Below are 13952 nucleotides of genomic sequence, written 5' to 3'. Positions count from 1 at the left end.
GACATCATCGATTATTTTCTTAAATGAGAATATGGGTCGTGTGATAGCTCATTTGAAAGGTAATTCAATTCTCTACTTAGTAGTATAAACATTAACATAATTATTTATACAAGGTGTCCAAAAAATTTTTTTTGAATTAAATTTATTGACATAAAAAGAAGAATCTGTATTATTTATTTAATTCAAAATACATTTTATTGCTATCAGAAAACAGGAAAGCATGTTTATTTGACAAATAAATATTGTTTTTTGCTTAAATTCAATATTAAAGCAGCCACCCACCTGCCTTTTGAAAGTTTGAACATTAATTTAAGCGAAAAACAATGATTATTTTTCAAATAAATATTTTTTTCTGATTTCTAAGAGCAGTAAAATATATTTTGAGTTAAATAAATTGCACAGATTCTTCTTTTTATGCCAATAAATTTAATTGAAAAATTTTTTTCGACACCCTGTATAAATAATTATGTTAATGTTTATATTACTGCATAAGCATATTGAATATTACGCATTTAAAAAAATCATCGATGACGTCATCACGCTCAAATAGGTGTCGTCAATAGTATGATATATATGTTATAGTCAAAGCCCGAATTTCAGGCACTCCTAGGTTTGACTGAACAATCCTCAGGTTTGACTGACGGTCTTAGTCAAAGCCCGAAATAAATTACAATTCCGGCCTTTGACTAGTCAGACCTAGGAGAGACTAAGTTGGTCAGGCAAAGGTCAAAATTTAATTTTATGAAATCGGGTTTTGACTAGTCAAACCCCAATCAGCTATTAAAATGTCGTAATTTGTTAGATTCGGTTTAATAAAACGGCATTTTTTAATTTTAGTGTTCATTATTTTTATATTGTCGTTATTAAAATAAAAAAATTTGTGTTTATTCTCACATGTTGAGGCATTATGGCATTTAGAGTTGCACAATACGTTAGACCTTTTACACTTACGTTATTTGAAAGAGCATATCTTATTACAGTAGCATTTTATTAATCCTTGTCCTCCAAATTTAGAATCTTTTGTACTAATTTCGCTTAGAGACATAGACAGCTTAACGTCTGGACCTGGAACATCTTCGAAAATAGGAAATTTCTCTTTGCATTCTCTTGATTTCTTGAAAAAAGTTTGTTTATTATTCCGTATTTCGTATCAACTCGATATAAACTGTCAATTGTTTTATCTTGTATGCTACTGAAAATATTTCGAGCATCCTCTTTGGTTCTATCAAAGCTGGGGATAGGTATTTTACAGTTTTTCCGATCGAAATTGGAGAATTTTTTTTCACTTAATTGTTTCATAGCATTAGCCTGGGCATGAAGACCTTCAATCGCATTTCCTTTATTTATTTTAATCTTTTCTGTCTGTGCACAACGCATGCTCGAACGCGTGACAAGGAGATGCTCGAAATATTTTGGGTATCATACAAGATAAAACAATAATTGACGTTTTATATGGAGTTGGTACGAAATACGGAACAATAAACACACTTTTTTTAAGAAATCAAATTAGAGAATGCACAGATAATATTCCTAATTTCTAAGATGTTCCATACGTTAAGCTGTCTCTAAGAGAAATTAGTACAAAAGATTCTAAATTTGGAGGACAAGGATTTATAAAATACCTCTGCAATAAGAAGTGCTCTTCAAAACCATGTAAGTAAGTGTAAAAGGTCTAACGTATTGTGCAACTCTAAATGCCATAATGCCTCAACATTCCAGAAGAAACACTATATTTTTTTATTTTAATTACGACAATATAAAAATAATAAACATTACAACTAAAAAATGATGTTCTATTAAACCTAATCTAACAAATTACGACATTTTAATAGCTGATCGGGGTTTGACTAGTCAAACCCCGATTTCATAAAATTAAATTTCGACCTTTGCCTGATCAATGTAGTCTCTCCTAGGTTTGACTAGTCCAAGGCAGAAACTGTAATTTATTTCGGGCTTTGACTAAGACCGTCATTCAGACCTGAGGATTGCCTAGTTAAACCTAGGAGTACCCGAAATTCGGGCTTTGACTATAATATATATGCCAAAAAGTCGTAATTTAAAAATAAAAATAGACCTGTTTCGGGATTTTTTCCAAAATCGTCCATTCTTGAGAAAATGAATTTGTTCCAACCTTTACGCGCTCACTGTATATTTATTATACTACATACAAAAATATATACGAATCTGTAATAATCATTTTTATAAATTTACGAATTTACAGCTTTAAATATTATTTTATGCAACGAGCATTTAATAACGCTCATTATGATGCGAGCATGACGGGTACGATCACGAGCCGCGAAGCGGCGAGTGTCGTATGGAAGACGAGCATCATAATGACAATAATTAAATGCAAGTTGTTATGATTTCTTCTATGATAATTCACAACAAAAAATATATATTCAAATTTATTTATTTTGTAACACAAAATTAAGTGCTTATTTAAGCGAAAGGCTACACGGACGATAATTTACGGCGCCGCGCGCAGTAGGAGCAGTAAACCTGACGAGGCATTGGTTGACTAACTCCTATTTCATCTATAACAATGCCTCGTAGGTTTACTGCTCCTACTGCGCGCGGCGCCGTAAATTATCACCCGTGTGACCTTACGCTAAGGGCCGGTTTCACCAACAACAAATAAATGAGTGAATAGTTATTGGTCAAATAAAATTTATTTGTCGATTTTATTTTATGGCATTTTAACAACTATTTGTATTCCATAGTTAGTTATTTGTCTAATAAGCTCCAAATGAAAATAAAATAAAATTTTTATTTTTAATTCAGTTGCAATGCGAAGGCAAAACAATCTTACTTTTCAATTAGAATACGGAGCGCAGTCCAGTCCTCTGAATCGCGATTTTCGTCTCTTATTGGAGCCTCATCGGAGAGAACGTAGGCTTGTTCTCCATTTTAAGTTCTAAATGATTTTCCACCAACTGTACTCGTTGGCACAAGCGCCTTGCATTTATTTACCACTGTAAATAACATAACCTACAGTCGGAAAAATGAAAGATTACCCATGAATATGAACGATCACATTATTTGTATTGTGAACGATCACGTATTTTGTATTTTTTGTCTTTTTCTATAAATAACAAACGTTTGTTATAGAAAAAGACAGCAAATACTAAATAAGTGATTGATGTGATCGTTCATGGGTAATCTTTCATTTTTCCGACTATATATTATTTGTTATTGGTTGATCTTTGTCACAATATATATTATAGAAAATCTTTGTTTAATTTGTTTATTGAAACAGAAAACTATTATTTAAACATAATTAATTATTATGTTTATATATTTATATTTTGAATGTTACAATGATTATTAAAATGGATTTGAGACGAAGTAACTTTTCTGAAGTTATTTTTGCTCGTACAATAATAATTAATTATGTTTATATATTTATATTTTGAATGTTACAATGATTATTAAAATGGATTTGAGACGAAGTAACTTTTCTGAAGTTATTTTTGCTCGTACCTACATTTATTTCTGGTTTAATCAGCTTATCCATTTCCGGACTTATTTTGAACTAGAGCTTCACGATATTCGATAAAAATATCGATATTGTATTGATATCGTATCAAAAACCAATACAATACCGATACAATACATACCTGAGCAATATTAATATCGATACGATACTCATTATCTGAAATCAATACAATACTCTTGTATTGTCGATACGCTTGCCTCGATATTATTGAAAATATCGATATCGAGAAAAAAAAATAATAAAACACTACAGTTGTTTAGTTATATTTTGTGGAATAGGTATTTAGATCATAATTATTTACATAAAAGTATAAGTGATCTGCAACCCAAGCATCAGCTGTTATAATATTATGCACTTGAGTGCCTAAACTTGAAACTCACAGAGTGAGTAAATCACATCATCTTTGATTACACTGTTTATATCATGTGGTATTTGTGGCAATATTATGGAAGTTAGTAATGATGACGCAAAAATAGTTTTCAACAAATACTGAATTGCGATTTATTCCGATAAATTATGCATAGAACTGTTAAACAAAACATTTATTTTATTTGATTAGAGTAGATTACTTACACCAGAATGTTTAAATCTTCATTTTTTTTCTTTAAAAAGGGTGGTTTTCACCTCTAAAATGCAAAGAGCGCAAGTTGACACCATATCACTTTTATTTTTTGAGGTATCCTCTAACTACTCACCTATTTTCATGGGAATCAAGAATCAACGAAGGTTCAACGAAATCTGAGATGAAAATCTTCAGTGATTGCACTTTCAGAAATATAAAAAATAATTTTAAAACAGAGGTGGATTTCACCCCTAAAATGCAAAAAACACAAATTGGCACTATGTCACCTTTGTTCCTTAAGGTATCCCCTAACCACCCACCAATTTTCAAAAGAATCCATGGAGGTTCAACGAAGCTCAAATCCACCTTCAGTGACTGCAGTATGTATATTTTAAGAGCTTATAAAGATAGTGATAAATGAATAAAGAATAGTTTTTGTTTTATTAATTTAATGTCCTCGTAATTATGTCAAGGATCATTATATTTAATAACCCTTTTTATGTCGATATGTTATGGAGTATTGTATCGATATCGTATCGAAATCAATATCAATACGATATTCTTATAAGAAAGTATTGCCGATATCGATACTCGATACGATACTTCATTGGCATAACCAATACAATACTCAATACTTAAGAAGTATCGATATTGTATCGTATCGTGAAACTCTATTTTGAACGTAAATGTTTTTACAATTTCACAAATATGTCGCACAAATAAGCTAACCGCATCTTTACTAAATGAGTATATTGCTTTGTCCTAAACAATAACAACACCATTTTGCTCTAAAATGTATAAGAAACGACTCATAGGCAAACAATAGTTTTTTCACTTTTTAAAATTGCATAAAAAACAGAGCAAAATCATTTGTATCTCTTCACGGATTTTTTGTCATCAGCTACCTCTCATATACTTTTTAGAACGTTCAAATGTCTATACGCTGTGAGCTCGTACGTAGAGGGGATATTTACAAATTCGCGAACGCCAGTAGTGACAAGTTTGTAAACGTTTACTGGAAATTTGACATAAATGTCAAAGTGATTAATTTAGAATTAAAATTAAAAACATTAATTATAAACAATGTTGGTCAAAGCTGTGGTATATATTTTTACCTTAAATATACTTACGTTTTAAATACTGAATTTAAGTTTTTTTAATGTTCCGTAATATCTAATTATAAATAATCTATTATAATCTTAGCGCCATCTACACGATTATTGTCAAAGTATCCGAAGTAAGAAATTGATATTTTATCAATAGAACGTCAAAATGATTAGAAAAATCTTAAAAAAATCGATTACAATTTAATTACTTTTGTGCGTTGTAAATATTAAGCGATAACAATTAAATAATAAATTTAAAAATTACCGGTAAAAGTTGAATTAGTAACCGCTAGGAGCGACACCAGCGAAGCTCAGAGCGTATACAAGATTTTTATGTGAAATCAATGACTTTTTTCACGGATACGCTAGTTTATTAGCAGATCCAACATTATCAGTAATTTGATAAAAAGGATGTAATAGAAAATTAGAAGAACTTTCTACAGTATTTAGTTAGTAAGTACATCGATGCGGCATAATTAATTGTTTAATAAGAAATAAGTAACATTTTTCTACAGTGTTTAGATAGTCCTATTTGCAAATTTTTAAAAAGTTTTAACCGTAACTGCTTTGAAATTAATGGCATTCCTGCACGTTTGTTGTACATCCTGAGATAGATGAACAGAAATCCAGCCACTTCCAATAATTGAATGAATAATGCATAGTTTGTCCACATGTCAATTATCCGATCTTCATTACCGGTTAAAGCAGTCGTTCTCCATTGGTCCGTTAGGATGCTGTCCTGTATTCAGAAGGAAGGTATACAAACAGACTCATACACAAACATATAGACACCAACGGTTACAGATAGACAGACACGAAACGTAAATATCAATTCCAATTAGCAGTAATCAGAGGTTAGGAGAAAACCACCGGTTGGGCTTGGGCGTCCTACGCAAATCGAGCAAGGCGAGGGTGGATAAATTAGCACGGGAGCGGAGAGTGCCGCGCCGGGTCGACAGATTGAGAAATCTTAGAATCGGTTAAGATTAGTTTCAGTAAAACTTTTATTTTGTTGTAGTGAACTAGATGTTTTGTATTCAACATTGTGCTCGATTTGTATCAGTTGCAATAAATTAAAAAAAAAATATCTTTTTTTCTTCTTCTTTTTTTTGGATTTCGATTATTGTAATCATTTACCCAATATATGGAATATTATGCGCGTTTTGTTCGAGGCAATGCACAAACACGGATCAAGTTCTGCTTTACAGATATTTGACTGCCCGGAGATAATGACTACAGGAAATAAAAGTGATCTATGCAGATGTAAATTTCTCCATTATGTGATTATAAAAAGTTGCCTTCATTATTAATAAATAACAGTATTTTATTGATATGACGATTCACATTAATTAGAACTATGGAAGTCAACGATTAATGTAGTGATTATCACACTTTCCATTTTTCCCTTAACCCTGCAATTGAGGGGGAGTGGGGGGAAAGGCGTTACATACATTTTAGATTTGATTAGACTTTTCTCACATTGATTTGTAGGTAATGCCTCCTTAGGTTAGAGTACGGGATTTTAAGAATGTAAATTTTTCGGTATGGGACGATTGAGCCGATTTTACTTGAAGTGAGTTCAGCTGAGGGCACGATTGCGCCGAACTAACGCATATGGTCATGTATTCACAAGGTAATGACGTAATAGTTTAATGTCCTCCATCTGCTACGGTACCGTCATATAAGAATTTAGTTTTACTATTCTTTGAGATATATACACCTAATTAATTATATAAAAGCTGTAAGTACATAATAATCGTCGTGCTGTGAGGACTGATTCTGCGACCGGCTCATTCGTTCCCGTAGCTTAAAGTCCCCTCCCTTTACCGAGACCGAATAATAATGGCAGGTACCGTCGGCGTCGGCGCAATCGTCCCCTACCCATATTTTCGTGTGTTGAGATATTTTCAGTACATATTTTCTAAGTTATTTAATTCCTAATCTTGAAAAGTAATATTTTGTATACACCCATTTGAAAGAATTTGATAAATTCATGAATTACTTTTATAACTTTATTCGATATCGAACTGTAAGAACCTCATTTCCTTCTTCATGTATTTTATGTATGAATAGAGCAAAAAGTTGTGACTGGCTAATTGGCATAAAACAAAATGCCATATACCATAAAACCAAAAAAAAACTTTATTCGATGGACAAAATACTATGTAAAGTAAAAAATATCTAAAAGGATAATTTTAAATTTTTGTTTTCTGTATCTAGTTATATAATATCTTCTATTAAAAAAAGATTAGAAGTAAATAATAACTCAATAGAAAAAATATAGTATTCATCCAACAGAGATGAAGTAGAAAAATAATCTAAGAAAAAAGAGGAATTACGTAGAGTATATTAGGAATCTTATCAAAATTCATCACATACAAACTTAAAAAATAGAAAATATATAAACTCAAAAGTAAGTTCCCTAGGTTGGCTGTATACCATATAGTAAAAAACTCTAACATGAAGTAAAAACCACTTCTATGTAATTGGTATACGGTCGAACCCGCTTATTAGAATACCTGTTATAAGAATATCCCGGTTTAAGGAATAGAAATTTGAGGTCCCGAAACGTTTCTATTAGCCACCTATGATCGGTTATTATAATATCCCGGTTATAGGAATATTTTTACTTGGCACGAAGGCTATTCCAATAAGCGGGTTCGACTGTATTTATTAAAATCTAAAAAATCCCAATGGATTGAATAAAATGTGTCCAATTCAGAACGTTTTCAGGCCTATCGGTTCATCATCAGTGAATCTACAATAAAATAAGTAATCACACTATTAAAATTGAAAGATGGTTGAAATTTTGAAAGTTAGAAAAGTGTGGTTATGATTACTTACTTAAATACTTGCTAAATAGCCCCAGAACCAAACAATGGTTGAATTTATAATTCGATCTACATTATTTAAAACTAATATTAAACAGGCTAAACGCCGATGTTAAAAGATATAATGTCCAGGAACATGGTGAAACCCTACCAGGAAACTTAAGCAACCATCTTAGGCCAACGCTCACTATAAAGTGTCAAAAGCGTGTAAGGGACTGTCTGGAGTCTGGAGTGACATTGACAGTTTAGAAAAAGGTAGTCGATTTTCAAAAGGTCATGATCCAAAACAATGATAATATGATAAAGATTTTAATATCTGAAAATGTCTAACATTTTAAATCTATTATGTTTTGAAAAGAAAATTGCGATTTACAAAATTTATTTAGAATATAAAAATTATTTTATGTTGACTGTATACTTACTATAAAATTAAATTGATCAAATTGATAAAAAGGAAGTATGAGCTGCTATTAATAATGATAAACAAAAGATAAAAACAGGTGATGGTGAGAGAGGAGAAAGAATAAATATTAGTTGGAATATTATTGTACCGGGTGTCCCAATAAGAATGGCTCTCGGCCATATCTCAGGAACCGTTTATAGTAGAGCTTTGAAATAAAAATTTTTATAACAAAAGTTGCCTCAGGAAAAGCCTGGAAATTATTTTCATAATTGTGGGTCCACCGCTAGAGGGCGTAATTGAATATCAAAAATAAAAAATCTAAATTTTACAAAATTTTCATAATGAAGGGGCATTGGAAATCCGATTATTGTATTCTTCATCAAATTCTGCGCATATTTGATTTAACAAGTTTAACTCTACCTTTGCAAATAAGAGGTGGGGGTGAGTGGGAACCTTGTTATGAAAAATGGCTGTAAGTCCGGTTCTGCTAAATCAAATTTTAAAAACTGGGTCTTGTTGAAGACAGATCTTTTTCTTCAATATAAGCGTGATAATTTTGAACCATCCTAATAAGTAATAAGCCAGCTGGGAGGCGTTATTTAATTTTTTTCAGAAATCTAGTTTTCTTTGGAAAATATTAAATACAAGTATGCATTTTTAATCATACTTTATAAAATTAGATTAAATTAGCAATAGAATAGCGAAAACCGCATGTCGATACCTTTTTTCTATCTCAAGATATCTCGAGAAACGTGTAAATTTTATACATAACTGTTACTATCACCGGTAAACTAAGTTAATGAAAAGTAGTGTGCTGTGGAAAAAAACAAAATAACATTTTCCAGATGTCAACGTATAAAAATATAATTAATTAAAACAACACTATAAAGAGAAACAATACTATTAAAATTAAATATAACACAGAACAAAAAGAACTACTTAGTGACGAGCTAAATATTCAAATTGTTGCCCATCATACACTACTCTAGAATACATTATCCAGAGAATACTAAACGCCATTCAAAGCATATCGAGAGCAGAAATTGAGACTGCTGTTCAATCTACTCTTGAAAGAGTAAATGTTTGCAACGAAAATGATGGGCAAAAATTTGAACGTTTATGTCATCACTAAATAGTTGTTTTTATTTCTTTGTAATAGGGCTTTTCAACGCTTCTCATTTGTTTCGAGCCTCTGTCATATGCCGTATAATCCGTGTATAATATTAATATACGAGATATGAACGAGGCTCGAAACAAATGAGAAGCGTTGAAAAGACCTAATATACGTTGACAGCTGGAAAATGTTTCTTTGTTGTTTCCATAGCACACTACTTTTAATGGATTTCGTTTACCGGTGACAGTAACAGTTATGTTTTTAAATTTACACGTTTTGTAAGATATCTCGAGATAGAAAAAAGGTATTAACATGCAGTTTTCGCTATTCTGTTGCTAATTTTGTCTAATTTTGTAATATGGTATTAAAAATGCATGTTTGTATTTAATATTTTCCAAGGAACACTAGATTTCTGAAAAAAATTAAATAACGCCTTCTAGTTGGCATATTACTCAGTAAGTTGGTTCGAAATCATAACTTTTACATTGACGAAAAAGATCTGTCTTCAACAAGACCAAGTTTGCAAAATTTGATTAAGCAGAACCGGACTCACAGCCAGTTTTTCATAACAAGGTTCCCACTCACCCCCACCTCTTATTTCCAAAGGTAGACCTAAACTTGTCAAATCAAATATGCGTAGAATTTTATGAAGAATACGACGATCGGATTTCCAGTGCCCCTTCATTAGGAAAATTTTGTAAAATTTAGATTTTTTAATTTTTGATATTCAATTACGCCCTCTAGCAGTGGTCCCACAATTATGAAAATAATTTCCAGGCTTTTCCTGAGGCAACTTGTGTTATAAAATTTTTTATTTCAAAGCTCTACTATAAATGGTTCCTGAGATATGGCCGAGAGCCATTCTTATTGGGACACCCGGTACAAATGAATTAATAGGTAGGCAAGTTATTAGAGAGAAGAAGAAAACATTTACTAAGAAGAAAACTATTACAAGAAAATATATATACACTCACCGGCACATAATTCCGCCACCCAAAATTTTTGATTAAGTTTGACAATCTATAACTTTATTATTTGTACTCCGATTTTCAAGATTCTTGTATCCCTTTGTAGGCACATGTATTGATCTTGTTTGTTATTATTTCGGTAACAAAAATTTTTTTTCTTAGATGGCATTATACGAGGGTGAATAGAAACGTTGTTTTTTCTTCTAATTTTAAAAAATTCTGTGGAAAAGTTGGAGGGCTGATTTTATTTCATACTCCTTTTGTATTATCCTGGAGGTATTACCAAAGTTTTGTTTTTGAATTATCCGAATATCTCTTTTCTTGTAAGAGCTTTAATAAAAACACTGCTTTAAAGGTTTATTTAATTAAAAATATCAAAGTCACTAAAATTAACAAAACAAAACAAAATTAACAACAAAATAAAACAATTCAATAGTGGGTACGTCCACCTCTTGTAGCAACGACTGCTCGCACTATGTTAAGCATCAAATAAAGATGTGTTATCCTTGCTTGGGGAATAGCCCGATATTCCTCTACCAGGGCCATAACGGTACCAAATTTTCTGGAGGCCTAGGATGACGGCAAATAGCTTTTTTTTTTAATTCATCCTATAAGTGCTCAAAAGGATTGAGATCTGTGCTGCATGCGGACCATTCTAATCTTATCAATCCAACCTCTATTTTGTGAGTCAATCAGTGTTTTTATTTACAAAAAATGGTACAGCTCTTACAAGAAAAGAGATATTCGGATAATTCAAACAACAAAATTTTAGTGATTCCTCGGGATAATATGACAGGACTATGAAACCAAATAAGCTATTCCATTTTTCCGCAGAATTTTTTAAAGTTAGGAGAAAATACAACGCTTTCATTCACCCCTGTATAATGCCATGCAAGCAATTTTTTTGTTACCGGAATAATACCAAACGATAAAAATACACGTATCTACAAACTGGGACAAGAATCTTAAAAATCGAAGCACAAATAATAAAGTTATACATGGTCAAACTTAATCAAAAATTTTGGATGGCGGAATTTTGTGCCGGTGAGTGTAGTACGTGAACACCAGTCTAAATTGAAACAATGTAGAAATGCTGCAGACTAATTGTAATCAGATAGCATAGGATGTAATAAAGAGGGAAAATAAAGAAAATATCAGATGAACTTACTAGCTCATCCGATAGAATTAGTAATAAACCATGGTTTAGTTCTTCTGTGTTGTTTCTTCATCATGATTTTAAAACCCAGAACCCAATATGTATATAGTCGATTCGCTAATCTGAGACCTAACTGTCTACACTACAATTACAATAAAGATGCACTAGAAATAAACAAGCACGAGGAGCACTCCCAAATCATGATTTGAGAGTGGTCCTCGAACATTCAGCGTGTCTTGTTTTGTTTATGTCTATATAGTGCATCTTTATTGTGATTGTAGTGTAGACAGTTGTGTCACAGATTAGCGAATCGACATAACTATATTTTGTATAATGATACTCATACCAAATGGTACAAATTATACAAGTTTCATCACTATCCGACTTTTTTAACTATTTCAACACAATTCGATTACCTGATAGAACTGAAAACTGTAAATATTCGTTTACAAAATATAGACTCTTGATAGATTATTATAAAGAGGGCTAATATAAGAAAAAGAAAATGAGTTGTGAATGAGAATATTTTTTACGCAAACGAATTAAAAATTTGCAAGAAATTTTACCTGTTTTAAAAGTTTTATGTTTGTAACATGTTAAAAATAGTAATGTTCTTCTACATGTTACTTCTGAAGATTGGCAAGCGAGTGCCAGTGTTTTATATTTATGTATCTCAAACCACGCATAAGAAACGGCAACGTGGGACGTCATATATTTTATTGAATGCACTGCCGTAATAAGGGTGTATCAAAATAAGACGCCAGGGAGTTTTAGAACCGGCACGATGCGATAGCAAAGCACGATACACGTTTGTGTAGCTTTTGCGGTTGGGAAAGAAGAAGTAAAATTTATTTGTTGGCGGGTGCGTTTATTGCACTCGCCGGCCGCAAATTGAAAATAATGTCTTTTTGCGGTCGTTTCATCTTCCTTCTTACTCTCTGATGTAGTGATCCGCGTGTGTGTTAGGTGCTGCTTAGACAGTGGCAGACTATCTATCCCTTTAACCGAAAAGGTACTTAGTAACCATTTTTAAGGCTTAGTTGTCGTTGCACTTATTATATTAGTAGTTTCCTCCTCTTTCTTATTCTTTTTTCGTTACTTTTTCGTTACTTTTCGCAGATTTCGCATATTTTTCATTATCTCTATATTTATATCTCAATATTTATTTCAATATTTGAAGAGAAGACAAATTATATGTGTATAAATAGAACGACACGAAGAGATAGGATAGGTCAAAATGTGACGGTAAACGCCTTCAATTTCGAAAGAGTACAAATATCTGGGGGCCGTAATCACAGGTGACAACGATGTTACTGAAGAAATAAAAGACAGAATCCAATCAGCAAATCGCTGTCTATTCGCACTGGATAAGCTTATAAAATCAAAAAATCGTAAGATGGATTTATAAATTTTGATCTTGGAACTTCTTGTGTTCCAAGATCAAAATTTATAAATCCATCGTCAGACCAGTACTAACATATGGATGCGAAACGTGGACCATGACCAAATCAAACGAAGAAAAGCTCAGACGTTTTGAACGAAAAATACTTAAAAAATTTTCTGACCTCACCACGACATTAACACAAACCAGTATAGGATCAGAACCAACATCGAATTAGAAGCACTTTACAATGACACCGATATTGTCCAAAAAATTAAACCACAGCGACTAAGATGGGCAGGCCACGTGCACAAACTTCATGACGAAAGACTTGTAAAACTGGTATTGGAGGAGATTCCTACAGGCAAAAGACCACTTGGACGTCCCAGAATGCGATGAATAGATAACATCCAAGCAGCTCTCCGAAAAATGAACATTCCATTTGACCCTAGGTTGATGGAAGACCGAAGAAATTGGAAGAAAGTTGTACAGTCAGCCAGGACCCACCCAGGGTTGTAGTGCTACGTGATGATGATGATGAATATTTATTTCCAATGGAAATGACACACTTAGTAAATTCTTCTTTCATTTACAAAAGTTTATAAGAATAAAGTGACTTAACTTCAGCAGTGCTTGCGAGTGAGATAACTCCAATTCCTTGGTTACTTTAGTTTATAACCATCTGTTGCGTCTAGATCAACATCCATCCTTCTGCGGAAAACTTAATCTCCTGTAGATCATATTGCATTTTTAACCGATCTCGGTGTAAAGAAACTTCTAAAAATTACGTTAACTCCTTTGTCAATCTACTAAATTATTGAAATTATACTTCTTTAGGCGCGATTAGGAAAATTGTTGAAAGTGAATTGTTACAAAAACGTCAATATGAACTACGCGCACACAACAGTATAAAGTTAGTTGCTACATCTTTT

Source organism: Diabrotica virgifera, chromosome 7 (assembly GCF_917563875.1).
Source record: "Diabrotica virgifera virgifera chromosome 7, PGI_DIABVI_V3a".
In the NCBI taxonomy this organism is placed as follows: domain Eukaryota; kingdom Metazoa; phylum Arthropoda; class Insecta; order Coleoptera; family Chrysomelidae; genus Diabrotica; species Diabrotica virgifera.
This window is presented reverse-complemented; position numbering follows the sequence as displayed.